This window comes from Syngnathus floridae, chromosome 5 (genome assembly GCF_059516105.1).
Source record: "Syngnathus floridae isolate MCC-2025c chromosome 5, RoL_Sflo_1.0, whole genome shotgun sequence".
Taxonomy (NCBI): Eukaryota; Metazoa; Chordata; class Actinopteri; order Syngnathiformes; family Syngnathidae; genus Syngnathus; species Syngnathus floridae.
This window is the reverse complement of record NC_142417.1, coordinates 5,025,709-5,046,899: the sequence shown is the minus strand read 5'-3', so window position 1 is coordinate 5,046,899 and position 21,191 is coordinate 5,025,709. Positions and strand designations below refer to the sequence as shown.

Here is a 21,191-nt window from a genome sequence, read left to right as displayed (position 1 = left end):
CACCTCGCTGGGGAGGGACCACTTTGGATCTGTGAATGCAAAGATGTGCATTTGTGTGTTTGTGCAAGACCTCAACAAGCTACACGTGCACTCTTGTCGTACGTTGACACTGGCAGCTCGTGCGCACACACTCACACACACATGCACGTGCCCACGCACACACAAACACACACGCTGTCAGTTGTACTTTCCTGTGCTATTTGTCTCCAGTTTGTGGAGGCTCACAAGAGAGGAATGACACAAGCGTGCTCATGCAAGCATTCTTCCCACAGAAAGCATTTTTGTTTTCATCCTAGGGTTGAAATTTTGCCAGTCTAAATGTCTCAGGTTGAAAGAGGAGATATTTTTTCCAAAAATCTATGCCACTTGAGATTCATTTTTGGATGTATTGTATTGTCATGGAAGAGCAGCATCGAGCGTAGTAACTTTGATGTACAAGACACTAAACTAACTTACGACATATTGATTCTCATCTCAAAGTTTTCTTTGAAAATGTATACAAAAAACAAAAGTTGAATTTTCATTTAAAAGTAGAGTTTTTTTTGTCAAAAATTTGAGAATTTTCATATAAACTGAAAATAAAGTTTATTTTACAAAAAGTTATTTTATTATAAAAAAATGATTATTTTAAAAAAGTTGGATTTGGAAAAAAAATTGAAATGAAATGAAAAATCTCATGACTTTTGTGTGAATTTCTTGTTTTTTAAATTTTTTTTTGCGCTTTTTTCACCTCTTTCACCTAAGAGGCAGGCCTGTTAGCTTCTGGGCATTTAGTATTTTCCTTTGCGGCATTGTAAAGGTGGCATTCTCCATTTGGCAACATGTGCAAAGGTGGAAGTAGCGAAGTGAGCGCGGGAAAGGGAACATAACCCGCCAATGTAAAGGCGGAGGGCCCGTCTACTCGCCTGCCTGCCGTCTTTTCATCAGCGCGCGAGCGTGGGCGACCGCGGCGGCGACGCCGGCGTCGTCTGATATTGCCACTCGCTGCCGTTATTAATACAGTCACTCTTTTATTTATTCATTAGTGAGCTCATATTTTATTTATACGCTCTTGCCTTTTTTACTTTTATTTACGGCGAAGGATGCAAAGCTTTTCAGTCGACGCTGTCAGTGACAGAGTTTGATCAAACCATCAGATCCTGTGTGTGTGTTCATGTGTGTGTGTGTGTGTGTGTGTGTGTGTGTGTGTGTGTGTGTGTGTGTGTGCGTGCGTGCGTGTGTGCGTGTGCGTGTGTGTGGCAGTCAAAGAGATAAAATAAAAAGAGCAAAGAGTAGAACTGTAAGCAAAGATCCTCCTCATTATGTACATATTGACAGGAGAGTAGTTTTTTGAAACGGGTCGGGACGAGGAACAAAGAAACGGCCGCATATAAAAACAATCATCTCTTACCAATAACGAAATAAAGTTTAAAATACTTAAAAAGACAACTAACTATATTTATATAGGAAAAAAATGAAGCCCTTTGTTTTGGTCTTTGTCAAAGAATATGATGCTTGAGTTTTTGGGGTTTATTTGAGTTTTTTTTTCAGTCAAAGGTCAAACTATCCTTTGCTGATGAATCCAAAACGATGGTAACCTTGATTGGCACTGGTTCCGATTCTGCTTTTGGTATCGATACATCTCTACTCACCGGATTCATTTGCGCATCCTGTACGTGTCACATGCGCACGTATGTTCGCAACAATCACGTGAACCATTTTCACTTGATTACATTTGCACTTTTTTCCTTCCTTTTGACTCTTTCTGGATGCACTCAATGAAATGAGTAATGACTCCGCCAATAAAACATGAGCATTGATTGGATAAGGCGCGCACACACACGTGCACAGATCAATGGCGTGCGAGCTAATGGGCTGTCATGACCCGTACATCGAGCCGAGAGCGTGAAGGCCTTGATGTGCGCGGAAAAGCCTGGAGGGATGAAACTCGCCTGCAATGGCCTGCACGCGCATGATTTAACTCTCGTCATTCCCTCTTCCCAATTCCGGATGAGGCTTAGAAAATGGTGGCCACAAACCAAAATGGCTGCCTTCCTCAAACCCTCATCTGTGTCCGCCATCATCTCGAAGCGAGCGATCGCATTTGGAAGTGCTGCTGTGGAATTTTGGAATTTTCCTGGGGGCGCCATTGAGTGACGCCTGTATCCTTTTGCTTGCATTTGCCGGCTTTGATCTTTTCCTCACTGTGTTTACAAAACGTCTAACTTGCATTTGCCATCATTCCCCAAGAACCCTCCACCACACGAGGCCACCAATGATTGACGATAGAAAATCATTTCATAGCGCAGAATTTTGATGCTGGAAATTGCGAGAGTGTCCAAAGTGTCCATTTCCCAAAAAGAAAAAAAGTCCTCAGCGCCCATTTCTTTCTTTTCATTAGCCGCGCTTGCCTCCGCCATACGTCTTCCCTCCGCCCACGTTTGTTACATCTCGCCGAGCAGGTGTGGAAACAATGAATCGAAAAAGTCAAGATGAAGAAACTCTCCGACATCCTGTCGCCGACTAGAAAACGCCTCTCAGCGCTTTTTCCCTGGTCCCGATCCAATTTAGCTTTCCGACTCTCTCCCCCACCCCTCCAATTTTGTTCTTTCTTATGACAAGCTCCTCACCTCCATCTTTCCCCTCACCTGCTATCTTTGGCTAGCAACATGAAAGGCTAAGCTACTCGCCCATCGCCAGGGGAGACGAGGGGCAGCGAGTTAATTAACTTGCTATCTAGCGCTCACTCTTAGCGCAAATTGGAACTCTTAATAAGAGTACACCAATATATTGGGGCCCCGGTTATCAAACTGGAGTCCCTGAGGCCTCTGGGAAGGGAGGGCTAGGGCGGGGCCGGGGGTGGGGTGGCATAAAAATTATCTGCGATATACTGAAACACTGCGAGTAACTGACGCCCACCCAGGAAGCTTTGTAATTGCCGCTTGTAGTTGTTTACTTGTTCACTGTTGGAAAAGGTGGCGAAATGAGAAAATTAATCTCCTCCCCTTACGTATAACACTTCCGTGGCCACAAGATGGCGCCAGGGAGATATTTTTGTGTTAGAATGCTTTTAGCCAGACGCACAAGGAAACTAGTTGTCGGAATATATTGGTGAGATTACACCTTCAAACTACCGTCGAGTCACACAGACGCAAATCTGCATCCTTTGATTCCCAGATTCGTGGATTTTTTTTTTCCCCCCGATAGCTTTATATTTTTGATTTTTTTTTTTTTGTTCCCCCCTTGGATTGTTTTCCCAAGGTCTCGGGCTGCGTGCGGCCCGCAGACCGCCGATTGCCCCTCCCTCCTCTACACGCTGGTTTATGTTTAATTGGTTATGCAGGGTGCTATGTGGAAAAATGTCCCCGTAGCCCAAAAGTTTGAATTAGCAAGCGCTTACATTCAATAATCCTCTTGTTGGGGATGGGCTAGGAAAAAAAAGTGCAAAAAAAAAAAATTGAAGCGGTAGCGCCTCGGCAAGGTGTCGGGTGTAATTTCACGCGTTAGAAGCCGAAGCCCACCTCGCTCCGTCTGCCGTCCCTCTGGCCGTTTTCCTCCGTGCGCCGCCCAAACCCTTTGAAGGCAACTTTTCTTATTAGCCTGGCACAAAAGGCAAGCGAGAGACGCGCTTTGGCAAACGCTCGCCTCGCCGCCTCGCTTGTTGGTCCCGCGGGGGGGCCGGCTAGGGCGGAGACTCCAATGGAAATCGTCAGATGCTTTTTCCGCCCCAACCTCGCTTACCTTTTTCGGCTGACATGAGGGTGCGCTCCAATCGTCACCCACCGTTTACATCTTGATGTCTCGAGCCCCCCGTTTGTGGCCGTTTGAGGCCTGACCGAGACACCCGGCAAGTGTTTGCCCTTTGAAGTGAAATTGGACACTGGGGGGAGGGCAGGGGGACAAATTCCGCTGGGACATGTGACCAATACGCGGCGGCGCTTGTCTGAATCAAAATGCAACTGAAGGAATTTATTTTCTGAGACGGCTCCCGCTAGACGTGTAACCATAATCTGCGTTGCCAGTGTAAATCAAATAAAATGCGATTTCAGTTGGCCAGGCGGGAATGTCCTCGTTTGCTTTGTAGCCCTCCTTTGCGCTCCAAATGAAGCGAGTCCTTGAATGATTTGTAATTGAGTCGTTCGACTCCCCAAGATGGGAAGACGAGGCGAGCGAGCCAGATGAAAGGAGCTGGGCCCAATGATGACTTGCAATGGAAGCCGAGGACCCGCAAATGGAATTACATGAAGAAGACCGTTCTGCTAATCATACAACCGTTCCCAGAAGAAGAAACGCTACGTCATTTGCGTTATATGCAATTTGCTGATTTGTTGGTTCTCCCACTTGCCCTTGCTTTTTGTCGCAGTCCAACGAACAAACGAGCCCAAAGGTTATCAAATCTGCAACTCAATGTGCTAAATAACCCAACGTTGGCTAGCATTGGTTGGCTAATAGTTTTAAGAGTCAGACTTGAAGCGTAGCCGTTGGTGGGCAAAAAACGTGAGCTTCTCCCTTTTTGGGGGTTTTACACTCCAAAGTCTCATATCTATTCATTGCAAGCACCGGTTTGAATTGCAAAAAAGGCATCTCCAATTTCCCAATGTAAACAAGCAAGCGTTCAATCCTAATTTTTCAACGCCGTAGACAAGAAAGTCCCAAAGTCCTGAAATTGGCCCCCGCAAGTCGTGTGACTGGCGAAATCTTCCTGTGATGAAATGATGAAAATGTTTGCGCACTGACGACTTGTAATCACCGAGCGCCGCCGAGAACAAAAGCCCGAGCGGCACTCTATGGTCACGACAACGGCGGCGACGAGGTGCGTGGCGATAACGCATTGCTTTCTCCATCAGCAGTTTTGGGAAGCTGGAGGGCCGCCGAGGTTCACGTCCGCATTGATCAGCGATGCTTTCCGTTTTCAACTTCAGACACTCAACTTTCTTTTTTCCAATGGAGAAATTACCGTGCGCCCTATATTTGATGTGATGGAACTTTCCGGAATGGATGCGTAATGAGCCGGCGGGCCTGCAAATCAGTGAAGGGAAAAAGTAATTTAAAACACAGTCCCGCTCCAAAGTGCCGACGTGGCGTGATTTCCTCGGTGACTTCAAACGTACACTCTGATTTGATTTGAGTGATTTATTTTTTAAAAGAAATATTTGCTTAGCGACGAGCGCAAAACCTCGGCGATTGGGAACGTTACGCTCAACTTCTCGTGGGGGAAGTCGGTCCAATCGACCGATGATCCGAGACGGCGGTCAGCAACATGATGACGGAGGGCACTGGGTGACCGTGACCCGCGGCCCTCTTCCCAAAATAGCTCACCAAACGTGGGAGATTGTGATTTTGTAGGAATGCTGTCAAAGTGATCATTTGAAAATACAAACGTTGACTGTTTTATCGGAATATTGTTTTCCCATTCCTTGAGCATCAACATGACGTGGGCGGAAAACTTTTCACAAAGCAATATGGCTCTAAAAAGAGCAGATTTGTTATTACGATCTCAAACGGACAGTCTCAAGTTAGTTCAGTTGGCATAGTGGTTTACTGAGCTCGGGGGGGTTGTGAAGTTTTGCCCTTGTGTGATTTTTCACTTTCCATTGTCACACAAACTATTCTGCGGCTCTGCTTTGGAAAAGAAAAACATGTTGACACTTGAAGAGAAGCTCGCTTCGAAATTTACCTCGCAATAACAATCAAGCAATCGACTGTGTCTGTCAACCAGAAAACAAGCCAGGCCCTCAGCAGCGAATATTCTCAGAAAGTTAAAATGATGACCAATGTAGATTCTCAATCTGGATTTTAATGAGTTGTGATTTTCTTTGAACTTTCAAGGTGCTTTCGCTTTAGCTGCCTTTCAACTACCAACATAAAAATCTAATATCTATTCTTTAGAATCTCTTTGGGAGCAAAACTTTTGAGCCTGTTCTCTCAATTCTATACGTGGATGTCTTCGTTTCCAGCGCGGCATCAAATATTCGACGCCTTTGTCTTTGCGGGCGGCGGCGGGGAAGCGTCGTCAGCGTTTGAGACAGACGGCGTGATGAATGAGAGTGATTAATGCCTCCGACGACGGCGACCCCCGAAAAAAAAGCGACTCTTTTGTTCCTGTTAATTATTCAGGCCGTCCCTAGAATAACGATAATGTCATCAATTCTTTATCTGCGTGCGAGAAATGCGAAAAAATGTACAAATGCAAAGGTGAGCGGGCGGACAATAACTCTGGTCGACTTCCTGGCCTTGCATTTTAGAGTTCGGGTTCAAGAGTGAGCATCGAAGGCTGGCTGGTCATTATTTTCCATAATTAAAGCAGATGTTTGGAAAAGATTAAACAAAAGACAAATGAAGGAAGGCTTTCAAGAAGGACGAGAGAAATGATTACCTCGGAGAGCTTGAAGATTTGGACAATGAAAAAATTGATTCTTCAGATTTGCAGTGATTCATTTGATAATTAATATTTGGTAGATTCATCGACTAATTCGTTGAAGGCCTTCTTTGAAATTCTCCTTTTCTGTTGACCCCAAAAAACCTCAGTCGGTGCAACCACCTTGTCGTTGTGCTCAATGAACGCCAAGTGTGGCGGGATGACGGCAAATAGGTTGTTGTCGAGAGAAAAGTCAGGCGCAAGTGCCGATTGATTCTGGCATGCCGGCGTCTTTGTTTAGTGTCGGTGTACTTTTGGAATGCCTGGCATCTTCTCTTGGCTCCGGGCTGGGCCTCGGATCACAAGCTGGCAGCCGAGTGGAAAGAAGGATCTGAAAGAAGGCAAGCTCGTTGGCTGCTCCTGTCTTTCTCTGCAAACTTTTGATTTGAACTGCGATTGAACTAAAATGGAGCCTAAAAGCCGAGGCAAACAATGATTATTGTCACTCTCGTTTTTCGTTCCCTGGACCGGCAGTAAAATACAAATGATAATCGCCTTTGCTCCACCTGACTTTTCTTAAACTATCAATTTTGTGATATAGTTACCTTGTTCCCTAATTGGTCAGTTCATTAGCTACTTACCTGGTCATTTAGCCAATCGGTTGATTAGTTTAACCCTTGATTAGCTACTTTGTTAAGTAGGTGGTTTATTTGTTACTTTTGTTTGCTAGTTAGTCCATTACTTACAGTATGAGCTAGTTTATGACTGGGGTCTTCTTGTATTGTTTTAGTTCGCGAGTTATTGTGTATGAGTTTGTTAGCTAGTCAATTTGGTTTGCTAATTCATTAGTTTGTTTTTACAGTCCATTAGTAGGCTAGTTCATCATTTGGTTGATTCAAATTCTCATAAGAGTTTATTATTGTTTGTTTATTTGCTAGATTAGTTTATGAGCTTGCTGGTTGGTCAGTTACTAGATAGCAAGTTAATTATATTCTTAGCCATCTAGCTAGCTAGCTACTTGCTAGTTGGCTTGTCTATTTGTTATATGTTATCTAGTTTATTTATCAGTTTAGTTCAATGGCTCACTTAGTTAGCGAGTAACAAGTATGTTAGTCCATATTTTTGCAGCTTTTTTTTAGGTTAGTTAGCTTGTTACATTGTTACAAGTTAGCTCGTTTATTGACTCGCTAGCTTTACATGCCATTTAGTGTACAAGAACCAACTGGCTTGTACCTCTGTTGTTTGGCCTCTGTTGAATTTGATTTTGTCATTCAAAATCGCAGACTACATAACACAAAGAGAAATACAAATTATTCAAAGAAACTTTTTTCATCCTTCCTAGTGTTGTCTATCTTTTTACACAGAGGGACTTCCCCCCCCTTCCCAATTTCTAAACAAACGCTAATGCCAATGAGCACTCTGAAGCTTAAAGTCGTTTTTCCTAAAGTAACATTATAAAAAAACATCCCAAACTCTTAGTGGAGTGATAAATTAAATCCTCTGTGTGCCTCCTAAGTGCTTCATCACAGATTAAAGCAAGTAACACTCAACAAGTCTTAAATTCTCAAAGGCTTGATAATTCTGTTTTAAGGCAAATGACTATTTTGTGACGTGCGTGTGTTGAGGAAGGCGTGTCTGTGTGTCTGTGTGTGTGTGGGGGGAGGGGGGGGGTACTTGAGACCATCACAAAGTAGCTCCAGAACTAATGATCTCCATCATTATTGTTACAAATTAGCTAAGATTTGTGTAGTCTTTATCACCACAGTGCATTGTGATTGGCTGCTTCCAAGCTCGTGTGATGCGACTATGCTTGCGTTAAGTGATCTTGCATCAACGCCATAACGGAGCATACTTCTTCTTGGGGTCTAAAAATAAATGCACTTAGTCTGCCGTGCAGTCATATAGAGTAAAAGTGTCTGCTAAATAGCGTTTAGCATACTGTATGGCTGCCATTAGCGCAGAGCGTGTCATCTATCTGTCCGTTGGGCGCCATTTAGGCCGGAAGTCGTCAGGCCAGATGACATTCGGACACTCGCCGGCTCCTTACCGGGCCAAGGGGGCAAAAGGGACACGGCAAGTTATGCCCTAGTTTTATGCATTTATTTGGAAACTCTTTGGCCAAATCCAAACCTCATTCAACTCATCTAGTGCAAAAGCTAAAAAAAAAAAAAAAACAGCAACAAAAATTGGAGTCACCTCGATTTATTGTGGCTTATCAAAGCACTTTTTATCCAAGAGGACAGTGAGGGCACAGTGCAGCAAAGTCGAGACTGGGGAGTAAAACATTGCATCATCAAGCGTCATATTCGATCAAGTTTTTGAATCAATATTTTATTAAGTGTACAAATATTTAAAAAATATGCTGCCCAAAATACAAAAATATTAGATGAAAAAACATGCACATCATGGAATTTGTAAAATATATATTTTCACACTAAAAATGGACATAAGTAATATAAAATACCGGGGAAATAATTGAGGAAAAATCATGGATATTTGGAAAAAAACTTTCTAAAAGTAAACATAAATGAATTGTGGCTTTGAAACAGAAAGAATATTTCAACTCGGACAATATAGATGACAATCCACCTTGCGCTGGCGACTGTGGGAAGTGGAGGTAAAACACACACACACGCGCGCACACACACACGCACACACACACTACACGCACACGACAGTAGCAGTAGTCGCCGTCTGCGCCGCAACTCTTCTTCTGTCCGTTTAAACACTATCAGCATCAATTGACTGTCAGCTTTTCCCGCGGGACAATAAATCATCCAATTAACACTCAGCTAATGGGCACCAGTGTAATTAGAGCTGTCAGCGCCCCCTCGCGCCCCGCCCCTCCCTTCCTTCGTTATTCCAATGTGCAGAGTCAACTTCTCTTTTAGTGCGACTCATTTTGCCCTGCTGATTGCTACTTGAAACGCACGCACACACAGACACACACATACCTTTGTGAGATTAGCATAAAGTAGCGGCGAGGGAATACGGCATTTAATGACCGCCGCTTGTAAACACGAGCATACTAGCGTGCCACTGACAGACAAGACACTCAAGCACTAGAATACATTTCTGTCACAAAGAAAAATAGAAATGCCCTTGCAACACAAAACACACTCAGCGGCTAACGCTTAGCTGCTAATTGTATAAAAATTGGCCATGGAAAAAAAGATGCATCACAACTATCCCAATCGCATACAATCATTTGTTTCCTTGATATTTTTTGTTCTAATGTTCCTTACATGTCTATCTTATGTATTTTGCTATTTCGGCTCAATATTTTGTTCTAGTATTTTTTTCTTGAGCTGTATTTATTTGTCTCTTTTAATCCAGATGTTCATTTCCATTTTTTTGTCTGACCAATACCAGTACAAATGTTCACTCTTTGGGGTTTTTTCTTCACTATTTTTGTCATATTTGCAGAGGTGTCATGATGCAAGAAGTCATACAGGAGCTACCAACACTTAGCTGATAATCATCGGAGCAAAAGAAGGATGCCTCAGGTGAGAAAACTCAATTAACTGCATCGTGACAATCTTTAGATTTCTTAATCTCTTGTTGGAAATGTTTCTGAGGGGCTGCCAACCAATTGAGAAAATGAACCAAGAAACTTGTCTAATGCTTAACATTTTTGAGGGAGGATTTAATTTTTAGTTTTTTTTTTTCCTCAACACATTGTCATTACATTTAGAATTAAAAGAAAACAGTAGAATGATGAAAAAAAATCTGAAAAATATCTAGGATTTTAAAAATGTATAATTTTTTTCAATTTGATAATGTGGATGTCATTTTATTTATATCTTGGATACTTTTTTTTTTTTATAAAAAATGTGTTACTGTTTTATCTTAGACCAATACGAAAAGAAACATTTCCATGTCAAGAACAAATCTGATATTTTTGTTGAATTTTAGTCAATACTTTTCTTGTGGTTTTCATTATTAGAAAATATCATTTTTGGGCAGGTGTTTTCAAGAAAATCTCTGCTTGAAAAAAACAATAGAGAAAATGTAATTTTAAAAGGATTTTTTTGTAGGAAAACGAATTTTGGGAGGCTCTACTCTGTTTTACATTCATGTATCTATTTTTAATAGTTTTCTTTTCAAAAGAGGGAAAAAATGGGTCCTAGTTCCTGCAGACTGTAACACCTTAATTGAATTGCTTCATGTGCAGAGCCTGAATGTGGAGTCGTAACTTACTTGAAGGAGGTCGTAAGAGCCAGATGTATTTTATTAAGATTATTATGCAATTGTTTGCATTTTGATCTGTAAAATAATTCTGCATGCTGGTCAGCGGAACAAAAACTTTCAAAAAATGTTTGAACTACATGTGCATATTTGCTGGCCATTATCCCTGATTTTGCCTGGTTGTGAATTTTGCCTTGGTGGAGCTCCCCACATTGTCCTGGCACTTCATTTGCCAGCCCACACGAACCGCAGCGGTCTTGAGCTCAAAATCAACATTTGTGGCAAGCCGGGCCTCATTGTTTTGACAAAAACACACAGCAGCAAAGATGTTTTATTCATCCAGTCGACTCACTTAAGCAAAACAAAAAGTCATGAGAGCAATTGCTTGTGTCAGTCGCGCGTGACCAAATTCGGCCCGCATGGAAAAACAGACCGCCGCAAAATTAACAACCCGTAGACGCCTAGGCTACATGCACCGTGTAAAATAATGATTTGGAGGGAATAAAAGTTTTACCAGAAGAAGAAAAAAAGACCTTTTTTATTTTAATCTTTTTTTTTTTTTTTTTTTTTACAAAAGTCAGTTTTTCAAAATATTTTTTTTAATAAAAACAAGTTTTTTTTTATGAAAGTCAGTTTTTAAAATGATTTCATTGCATAAAACAAAATCATACCAGCGTCAAAAGGTGTGCAGCCATGTTTTAACAGGACAAAACATTGTCCATTACTTACTAAAATCTGTGAATTTTTCTCCTTCATTTAGTAGAAACAGACAAGTCATTTTCTGCTCTCTCAGACAACATTTGAGATGCCTGGCTGATAAACAACATTGCCGCCTGACATTTTAACAATGACGGGAAAGGTTCTTGCCATGTAGGTGATAATTGATCAATGGGGAATTAATTCATTTGAGAAAAGCCAAAATAACCTTTGAATGGAGCCTTTTAGCTTATTTTGAACATTTCAGGTTGGTTGGTGGTTGGGGAAATGTCCAATCTGTACCGACTTTGACGTAACTGCAAAGTTTGATCCAGAACTGACGAAATTACGTTTTTCTTCACGTTTAGCCCCCAACGCCTGTTTAAAGTAGTAGTCCTGCAAAAAGCGTCTCAAGAAGCCATGCGCACCAAATCGACTTTTTTGCTTTAGCAGCAGCCGTGTGACATATATATACAACGCATATGCGTGGTCCTTTTCTCAAAGACACTTGTCAAAAAATGACAGTGCTTTCCTTCATAATGCCTTTTTTTCCTCATTGCCACATTTGGATTATTTTTTTTGATTATTTTGCATTCTGTTTTAACAACTTATATCGAAAGTCTTGTGTGTTGTACGTGTTCCATATGTCATACGGAATCCTGGCATTTCACCGCTGGACAAAGAAAGGCAGGGAAGCCAAAGATGTCGTTTTTCTTATGAAACTTACTCGTGCAGATGCTAAGCAACAGCTGGGCACGTATTGTCGAGACCAAAACAAGCATCAGAAGAATGTCACTTGATGGCGCTCGGTCCTCCGCCGAGGCTTAATGCTAATTGTCAAAGGCAGCGGTGTCCTCCCTGATAAAACTAGCAAAAGCCAAGAAGGGCGTGTAGAGATGACGAAGCAACAAAAGCAACAAGATGACCACAAGGCCGCAGAGAAACGACTCAAAGAGATGTTAGGCGGGCGCTATAGTTTATGCTATAAATACAGTCCCGCGTCAGTGGCGCCACCTAGAGGAACGTGTGCATCAGGATGTAGGAGAAAAGTTGACAGAGCAAAGAGCAAACACCAGGTGGAAAAGCCACTCACGTTGAACTCGTGCATTAGAGTCAAAGTGGCTTTTGTTCTTTCTTGTTTTCTCCGCTTTTTGGTCAGAAACCGGTAGTTTCATGCTCTACTGCTCATTATCGATGAAAGGAAAAGGCTAGAAAGAAAATTTTTCTTTTCTGCGATTAATATTCCGTGACCCGTAAGCCGCCACTTGCCCATCCCTGATTTGGAATGCTCCAACGTCCTTTGTGTTTGACTCACAAAAACACAACATAGAACAACACATGACAGAATACCCTGTAAGGTAAAGCCAATTGGTGCTGGCTCCTTTCTTCTATCAGGGCAATATTTTCTAGGTCAGAGATGGACGGGAAAAAATGTATTCCATATTTCTTGTGCTATTGTATGGCTTGGCAGTGCAGGATGATGTGATTTCAAGGTGACTGCACGGTGATATGGAAACCAACCTATGAGTAGATCAACCTTCCTTGTGTGTGTGTGTGTGTGTGTGTGTGCGTGTGTTGGCCTAAAAATAGGTGCCATCATAATCCAATAGTAAAGACACAAACACACATCTCATGTGTGTGTTTTTGAGTTACTTTTCTGTAAAGAAAGACAATTTATTTCTTGAACAAAAAAAAAAAGACTCACTTTCTCATCGAATCGGGAGATTTTTCTTCCCTAATATCTTTTCTTTTTTTTATTAATTTCATAGCTTGACTAGCTCACATGCAAATTTGTGAGTCATCAAATCTGAAATGAAACAAGTGAGTTTGGGTGACTTTCACAACGGGATTCTTGTCCAAAGTCGTGATGGATCAAGACAAACAACGGCACATGTGACCCAGACAAGCGTGCTGCTGTTTTCTAGTCCATGACCGCGTTTAAGGCAAACTAATAGCGCTGTGCCGCCACCATAAATCTCCAGGAAAATCGCATCACTGAGATGGAGAGCTCACTGCTATCATTTCAATGCTGTGTGTGTATTTGTGTGTGTGTGGCAGAGGAGAAAGAAGATCCACTCATGCACTAAAGTCTGCCATTTTCCTTTCAAGCCGCCATTTTGTGGCTGCGCTCCAGATGTACTACAACCAAGATCAAGCACATTTCACCTTGTGACATGAAATTTGGTGCTCATATGTATTATGAGAAGACCTGCGAAAGAAGTCAGCCATTTTGGTTGCAATTGGCTATTCGCGGCAATCGGCTTCCACTTCGTAATAACCTCTTGAAAGTGACTGAACCGTTTCACTTAGCGACGTAAAAATCGACTCGTTTGTATTTTGAGACATTTGCCGAGCATGTGCAAAAACAAAATTGTGCTAGAGAGTTTTGAAAGATTAATCCTTTTTAGCCTATTTCTCTTGAGAACATTTCATCTGACAGACATCTCTATCGTGAGCCATCCCACACAAAAATGCCTGAAATCACACAAGGAGTCCGCCATTTTGGCTCGCAGCAGCCATTTTGGACTATTTCCTGAAGTTGCAGACACAAAAGGCTCCTGGAGAATATTTGAGCCCCCAAAGTCATTTGGCAATTGGAATTTGGAAGGCATGTTTGTTGTGATTAGACCCACCAAAAAGTCTGAAGGAACTATGCTCGAAAAGAAACAGGAAGTCTGCCTTTGTTGCTTTCAAATGGCCTTTTTGGGTCATTTGAAGGATTTTGTGTCAACATAGTTTAACAATCCACCATAAAAGCTTTACTTTAATAAGTCGACCCCACAAGGTCAGAACTTGAGAAAGCCCTACTCCCAACAAATCTGCCGCTTTACAGGTTTGCAACAGTTGGTGGCAAGCCCGTTTCAAAACCACCTATAAAGGCAAACCAATGAAAGGAGCCAATGGGATCAATTGAAAGGAAGGTACCGATTGATTCAAATAAAAACAGGGGAACATAAAGGTAACAAGTAGAAGGAGACACACATAGGATGACTTGCTGTGACAATAAAAACTGGCGACAGGCGCACAAATCGACACACAATAGCAGTGGTGACAATCCAGCCTATAAACCGCACACACAAGGGTCCGCTTTTTAATCCTAACCCGGAAAAAAAAAAAAAACACAACCTAGGCCCGGCGAGGGCCGGCGGGATTTCCATTCAATTGCATAATGAGTGTAAAGAAAACAAAATGTCTGCATTCCTGATGCGTCCTTCTCCTTCCTCTGCTATGAGGAATATCTGCAACAATGAGAAATGAAAATAACTTTGTTAAATTATAAGAACCCAACTCATGTTTATTTTCTTTGCAACATTGCAAAGAAGATAGAGGAGGAATAAACGCGGACCCATGATTGACCCTTGAGGGACCCCGCACAGATGCAGAACCTTGGAGAAGGAGTTTTTTGACAGGGATGGGGGATATTCACCAACCCAATGGCTCCAGATTGATACTTTTTACTAGGAGCAAAGTGACCCCTAACCTCAAACTTAGTCTTATTTGCTTTCAATTTCTTATGCATTCCCCCCCCCCCAAAAAAAAAAAATCCAAAAAGTCATCCATCGAGTGTTTGCGTTTGGACCGCTGCGGTTTGCAAAGTTCCTCAGCGGCGTCAGCACGTCGCGCGCATGAGTAATTGGACGTGGGCGACGTTAGCGTGCCCTTGGTGCCTTGGCCCCGATCAATCTGAGCAGGAAGTGTTGGCTTTAGCCCCGCCCACCTGCCACGGCCAAGGGAATTCATATTAATCAAGCATTGATTCCGCCCGAAAGACTGACCGCACGTTACTCACCATCTATTCATCCTTTTATGTGCTCCTCTTCATCCTCTTCTTCTTTTACATCCCGTCCTCCTCTTTTTCCATCTGCCTCCACTTATTTTTTGTCTTTTAGCGTCATTATCCCATTATCCACCATCAGCCGCCTCACTCCTTCCCATTCTCCATTTACCTTCTTTCATTCCGCTCTCTCGTTTGTCGCTCGGCCCGACGTGCGCTCCCTCGTTCGTCCTCTCATCGGGCCTTCTTTACAGCCCAGCGCAGGAAAAAACTGAGAGAAGAAAGAGAGGAAGAGAACGAGAAGGGCTCAATAAAACACAATGGCCCATTCTTGTTGTGTCATTCCATTAGTCACCTGGACGCCAGGATGGAGAGTGCCGGGGCTTTGGGACTGAATCAGAACATGAGCAAAATCCAGAGAAAAGGAAGAAAAGAAATAAAGTTTTATCCCTAAGAGACAAAAGTGGCATTTTTTTCAGGGGGGTAAAAATGGTGATACAAGGTGTAATCTAGCAACAGTTTTGTTTCATGGAAAAATAAGATGTTCAAAAAATTGTCACTTTTTTGTCAAAGATAATCTTTGGAAAAAAAAACACTGTGAGAAAAGTTGTAAATTTCATCCATCCATTTTCTGCGCTGGAGTCTACCCCAGTTGACTTCGGGCAAATTTCAATTGTTGAAATTTGACACATTAGGTCAGATTGAAAAAAAAAAAAAAAGTTTGTAGAAAAAAAAAATATTTTGCTCTTAGAAAAGAAAAAAAATATACGTAAATATATTTTTACAAATCCTGTTTCCAATCTTGAATACCGACAAAATTGATCACTCGTAAAAACTAGTTGCTCAACTCCACACGACATTTTTATTCTTTATGTTTTCTTGAAAAAAACTTTTTTCATCATATGAGCCACTGATATAACCTCTTATTTTTCTCTTTCAAAGGAGTCTCGGTGGCGTTTTTGCCCCTGACAAGTTGAAGTTGCGTGCACTTGACATATTTTATCTCGGTGAGCCAAATTGCTCCCATTAATTTAAGAAATTGAAGGAGAATAATGGCGCTAATGGCGCTTCCAAATCTATTTGAAGACTTGTTGCCATCATAAAACCTTTTTATTAACTTGACAAGTTTTGTGTCAGTTTTCATTCATTTTTGCTATTTCCCAACAGACTCCAAAAAGCTTACTTGAGGGAGTGGGGGGGGGGGGGGGGGGGGGGGGGGGAGTTTATATCATTAAATACCGTTAAAAAAAAAAAAATCTTGCAGTGCCTGAGAAATCAAAGTTTCATCAGTTCCAGTGCTTGCATCCAAGAAAGTACTTTGAGAATTTTTTTCTTCCCCAGGACGGACGGCGGCACAGCGGCAATTACCGGACCATCATTGCGCTGTCAGTAGTGTTGGCTCGTGAGTGAACGATTCGTTCAAAAGACCGAATATTTTCAGTGAACGAGAGTGACATTTCCTAAAGTGAGTCCTTCTTTTTTTTAGTTCATATGACTTCAACCAGTAGGTGTCGGTAATGACCATTGAAGCTGGTGCCACCTCGCCGTTAAACAAAACGAAGAAGAAAATGACGTAACTTCCTGTTCACGAACGAGTCGTGAATTGCATTTCCCCTTCACCACCGAACGAATCTGCTTTGCATTTCCAGTTCATCGCGAGAACGGATCAGCGTGGGAACGAGTCCTGACTTTCCCGTTCGCGAACGAGTCAATGGGTCAACTGCCTTCCTTCCCGTGCAACAACGGATCAGTCAGTGAACGTGTTATGTCTCCCTCCTGGCGTGAACTATGTAAGCCAGGATGTACATTTACGATTTGCTAAGGAAAGAAAGAACCACTCACTGAAAGACCACTTCTTTTATGCGCGTTTTCTCCAAGCTAACGGCTAACTTTATTGCATGAAGGGATGCGCCGTTATGCAACAACGGGGAGATTATGCTTCTCTTTGGGTAATCTTGATTTTATTACACTTAAAATAACGTGTATGTATATATACGCCTAAATATTGTTATCCAATATATCTACTGCAAGTTCACATTAGATTGCTGGTTTGAAATTTACTTTTATTATTATTATTTTAATCAACATTAAAACTTGTTAACACTTGTCTGGTGTTTTATTCCTTGTATTTATTTTTTTGGGCATGAAAACAAATCTGACGTTTGGTTAGCTGCTTTATATGGTAATATCTATATGTGTTTTACGTTGTGTATAATGTGTTGGTGTCTCCCAAAATAAAGAGCAAGTAGTCAAATACACATTCTTGACACGTACAAAAAATAGGTACAATAGGTAAACTACACGAGGAAAAAAATAAATAAAGGGTTAATTGCACAACTATGCACATACTCACGCCTGGGATCGAACCAAGTTCTTACCGAGCAAGAGCCCGTAACATTATCCAGTTGGTTATTGCGATCTGGAAACCTGCCGTCGTCTGGACTGTTTTGTACTAGTGATGTGCATTCCAGTTTGAATTGAATCTTTAGAATTGGTTCGCTCAAATGTTTTGTTCAAAAGAATCGTTCACTGAATCGTTCGCTACAATTTCTTATTCATTCATTATTATTATTATTATTTTTTACCTCGTGTAGTGTACCTATTGTAGTGTCCATGAAGTGTACCTAATCACAGGCCACTTCATTACGGAAAAACGTTAAGTGAAAGTGAAAAGTGCCACACCCGCCCTCACCCTCACTTTCTGATTGGCTGTTTGATCTGTGACGTCACTTGGACACTCCATTAGGTACACCGCCATTTTCAAGTGTACATAATAACAGGCCAGTTCATTAGGGAAAAATCACGGCCAAAGCTTAAGTGAAAGTGAAAAGTGCCACACCTGCCCTCACCCCCACTTTCTGATTGGCTGTTGATCTGTGACGTCACACGGACACTCCTTTAGGTACACCGCCATTTTCAAGTGTACCTAATAACTAATAACTTTATTAGGAAAATATCATGGTCAAAGGTCACAGGTGTCAAGCTCTAGTCCTCGGGGCCGCATTCCAACATGTTTTACAAGATTCCCTCGTTAAGTGCACCTGCGTGAAAAGTTTTAGCCACTTTCACGTTCAAAAGTAGCTAAAACTTTTCACGCAGGTGCACTTAACGAGGGAATCACATGGACACCCCATTAGGTACACCACCATTTTCAAGTGTACCTAATAACAGGCCACTTTATTAGGGAAATATCATCGTCAAAGGTCACAGGTATCAAGCTCTAGTCCTCGGGGCTGCGTTCCAATAAGTTTTCCAAGTTACCCTCGTTAAGCGCACCTGCGTGAAAAGTTTTAGCCACTTTCACGTTCAAAAGTAGCTAAAACTTTTCACGCAGGTGCACTTAACGAGGGAATCACATGGACACCCCATTAGGTACACCACCATTTTCAAGTGTACCTAATAACAGGCCACTTTATTAGGGAAATATCATCGTCAAAGGTCACAGGTATCAAGCTCTAGTCCTCGGGGCCGCGTTCCAATAAGTTTTCCAAGTTACCCTCATTAAGCGCACCTGCGTGAAAAGTTTTAGCCACTTTCACGTTCAAAAGTAGCTAAAACTTTTCACGCAGGTGCACTTAACGAGGGAATCACATGGACACCCCATTAGGTACACCACCATTTTCAAGTGTACCTAATAACAGGCCACTTTATTAGGGAAATATCATCGTCAAAGGTCACAGGTATCAAGCTCTAGTCCTTGGGGCCGCGTTCCAATAAGTTTTCCAAGTTACCCTCGTTAAGCGCACCTGCGTGAAAAGTTTTAGCCACTTTCACGTTCAAAAGTAGCTAAAACTTTTCACGCAGGTGCACTTAACGAGGGAATCACATGGACACCCCATTAGGTACACCACCATTTTCAAGTGTACCTAATAACAGGCCACTTTATTAGGGAAATATCATCGTCAAAGGTCACAGGTATCAAGCTCTAGTCCTCGGGGCCGCGTTCCAATAAGTTTTCCAAGTTACCCTCGTTAAGTGCACCTGCGTGAAAAGTTTTAGCCACTTTCACGTTCAAAAGTCGCTAAAACTTTTCACGCAGGTGCACTTAACGAGGGAGTCACATGGACACCCCATTAGGTACACCACAATTTTCAAGTGTACCTAATAACAGGCCACTTTATTAGGGAAATATCATGGTTAAAGGTCACAGGTATCAAGCTCTAGTCCTTGGGGCCGCGTTCCAATATGTTTTCCAAGTTACCCTCGTTAAGCGCACCTGCGTGAAAAGTTTTAGCCACTTTCACGTTCAAAAGTAGCTAAAACTTTTCACGCAGGTGCACTTAACGAGGGAATCACATGGACACCCCATTAGGTACACCACCATTTTCAAGTGTACCTAATAACAGGCCACTTTATTAGGGAAATATCATCGTCAAAGGTCACAGGTATCAAGCTCTAGTCCTCGGGGCCGCGTTCCAATAAGTTTTCCAAGTTACCCTCGTTAAGCGCACCTGCGTGAAAAGTTTTAGCCACTTTCACGTTCAAAAGTAGCTAAAACTTTTCACGCAGGTGCACTTAACGAGGGAATCACATGGACACCCCATTAGGTACACCACCATTTTCAAGTGTACCTAATAACAGGCCACTTTATTAGGGAAATATCATGGTCAAAGGTCACAGGTGTCAAGCTCTAGTCCTCGGGGCCGCGTTCCAATATGTTTTCCAAGTTACCCTCGTTAAACACACACAACCGATTCTAAAGATTTTCACTTAAAACTGGAATGCACATCACTAGTACAAAACACTGCAAGCAATCATAGGCTGCCAGTCGGAATAGCTGACTGGTTACTAACTAGGGTTCTAACTCGGTAGGAGCTTGGTTCGATCCCGGGCGTGAAAAAGTATTCAGATGTGTAACCCTTTATTTATTTATTCTTTTTTTTACCTCGTGTAGTGTACCTATTGACGTGTCCATGAGGTGCACCTACACATATTGTCATATAAAGCACTTAACCAAATGTCTGATTTTTATGTTTTAATTGGCGAATATAAAAACAAGGAATAAAACACCAGACAAGTTTTAACATAAATGTTTATTGAAAATGATAATATTAAAAGTAAATTTCAAACCAGCAATCCAATATGAAATTGCAGTAGATATATTGGATAACAATATTTAGGCGTATATATGCATACACGTTATTTAAAAACTACTATAAGTGTTATAAAATCAAGATTACCCAAAGAGAAGCATAATCTCCCCGTTGTTGCATAACAGCGCATCCCTTCATGCAATAAAGTTAGCCGTTAGCTTGGAGAAAACGCGCATAAAAGAAGTGGTCTTTCAGTGAGTGGTTCTTTCTTTCCCTGGTAAATCGTAAATCTACATTCTAGTTTACATAGTCCACACCAGGAGGGAGACGCAACACGTTCACTGACTGATCCGTTGCTGCACGGGAAGGAAGGCAGTTGACCCATTGAGTCGTTCGCGAACGGTAAAGTCAGGATTCGTTCCCTCGCTGATCCGTTCTCGCGATGAACTGGAAATACGAATCACTCACTCACAGATTCGTTCGTTGGTGAAGGGGAAATACAATTCACGACTCGTTCGTGAACAGGAAGTTACCCATTTTCTTCTTCGTTTTGTTTTACGGCGAGGTAGCACCAGCTTCAATGGGCACTACCGTCACCTACTGGTTGAAGTCATATGAACTGAAAAAAGAACGAATCACTTGAGAAAATAAAAATGGCGGTGTACCTATTGCAGTGTCCGTGTAACATCACAGATTCGTTGAACGATTCGTTTGAACAGATCTTTGAGAGAATTGATTTCAAAGATTCAGTTCTCTTAAAAGAACGGTAATGCACATCACTAGCTGTCAGGCAGGGGTCTAAAGGTACTCCTAAATTGCCACAGCACTACTTTTTCTGTTGTTCTTTTCTGCTGATGGTGCATATATATATATATATATATATATATATATATGCAATTTTCACACACATGCATCAAGCCTATATATAACAGGCATACTCCAAGCGCCCCCACCCCCACTGTATGTCAACCAGATGCTTGTGTTGTTGTTAGCCGTAATGGAAACTGAAGTGCGTTTGCTGCTATTAGCGTCTCCCCTTTCAAATAGCTGCTATTATAATAATGACGCCCCTTTTTATCATGATTATTGTAACAACGGTGAGCATTAGCGTTACCAGGTGGAGGAAAATGTCGCCACTGGAGCACCCCTGCATGCAACCCGC

General features: G+C 41.9%; 2 long non-coding RNA genes across 7 annotated transcripts in view; one reads left to right on the top strand and one right to left on the bottom strand.

Annotated features, from left to right (window-relative positions):
- Nucleotides 1-17,103, top strand: part of LOC148397685 (uncharacterized) — a 55,490-nt gene extending 38,387 nt beyond the window's left edge. The window contains exons 5-9 of one of the 4 annotated variants that reach the window (XR_015858645.1): nt 8,887-8,954; nt 9,764-9,843; nt 16,338-16,398; nt 16,483-16,569; nt 16,646-17,103. This is a non-coding gene — a long non-coding RNA (uncharacterized LOC148397685). Of the gene's footprint in view, nt 1-8,886; nt 8,955-9,763; nt 9,844-16,337; nt 16,462-16,482 lie in introns of all 4 variants that reach the window. The other 3 variants (XR_015858647.1, XR_015858644.1, XR_015858646.1) reach the window with 3 other exon arrangements.
- Nucleotides 11,407-17,411, bottom strand: LOC148397684 (uncharacterized). Of its 3 annotated transcripts, none has more exons than XR_015858650.1 (4): nt 17,375-17,411; nt 15,352-15,446; nt 15,012-15,267; nt 11,407-14,939 (listed from the first exon to the last, which is right to left on the bottom strand). It is a non-coding gene; the product is annotated as an uncharacterized LOC148397684 (long non-coding RNA). The 3 variants fall into 3 exon arrangements; XR_015858652.1 differs by having other exon boundaries at nt 15,352-15,387; nt 17,375-17,405; XR_015858651.1 differs by having other exon boundaries at nt 15,352-15,387; nt 17,350-17,399.
- Between the last annotated feature and the right edge of the window lie 3,780 nt (nt 17,412-21,191).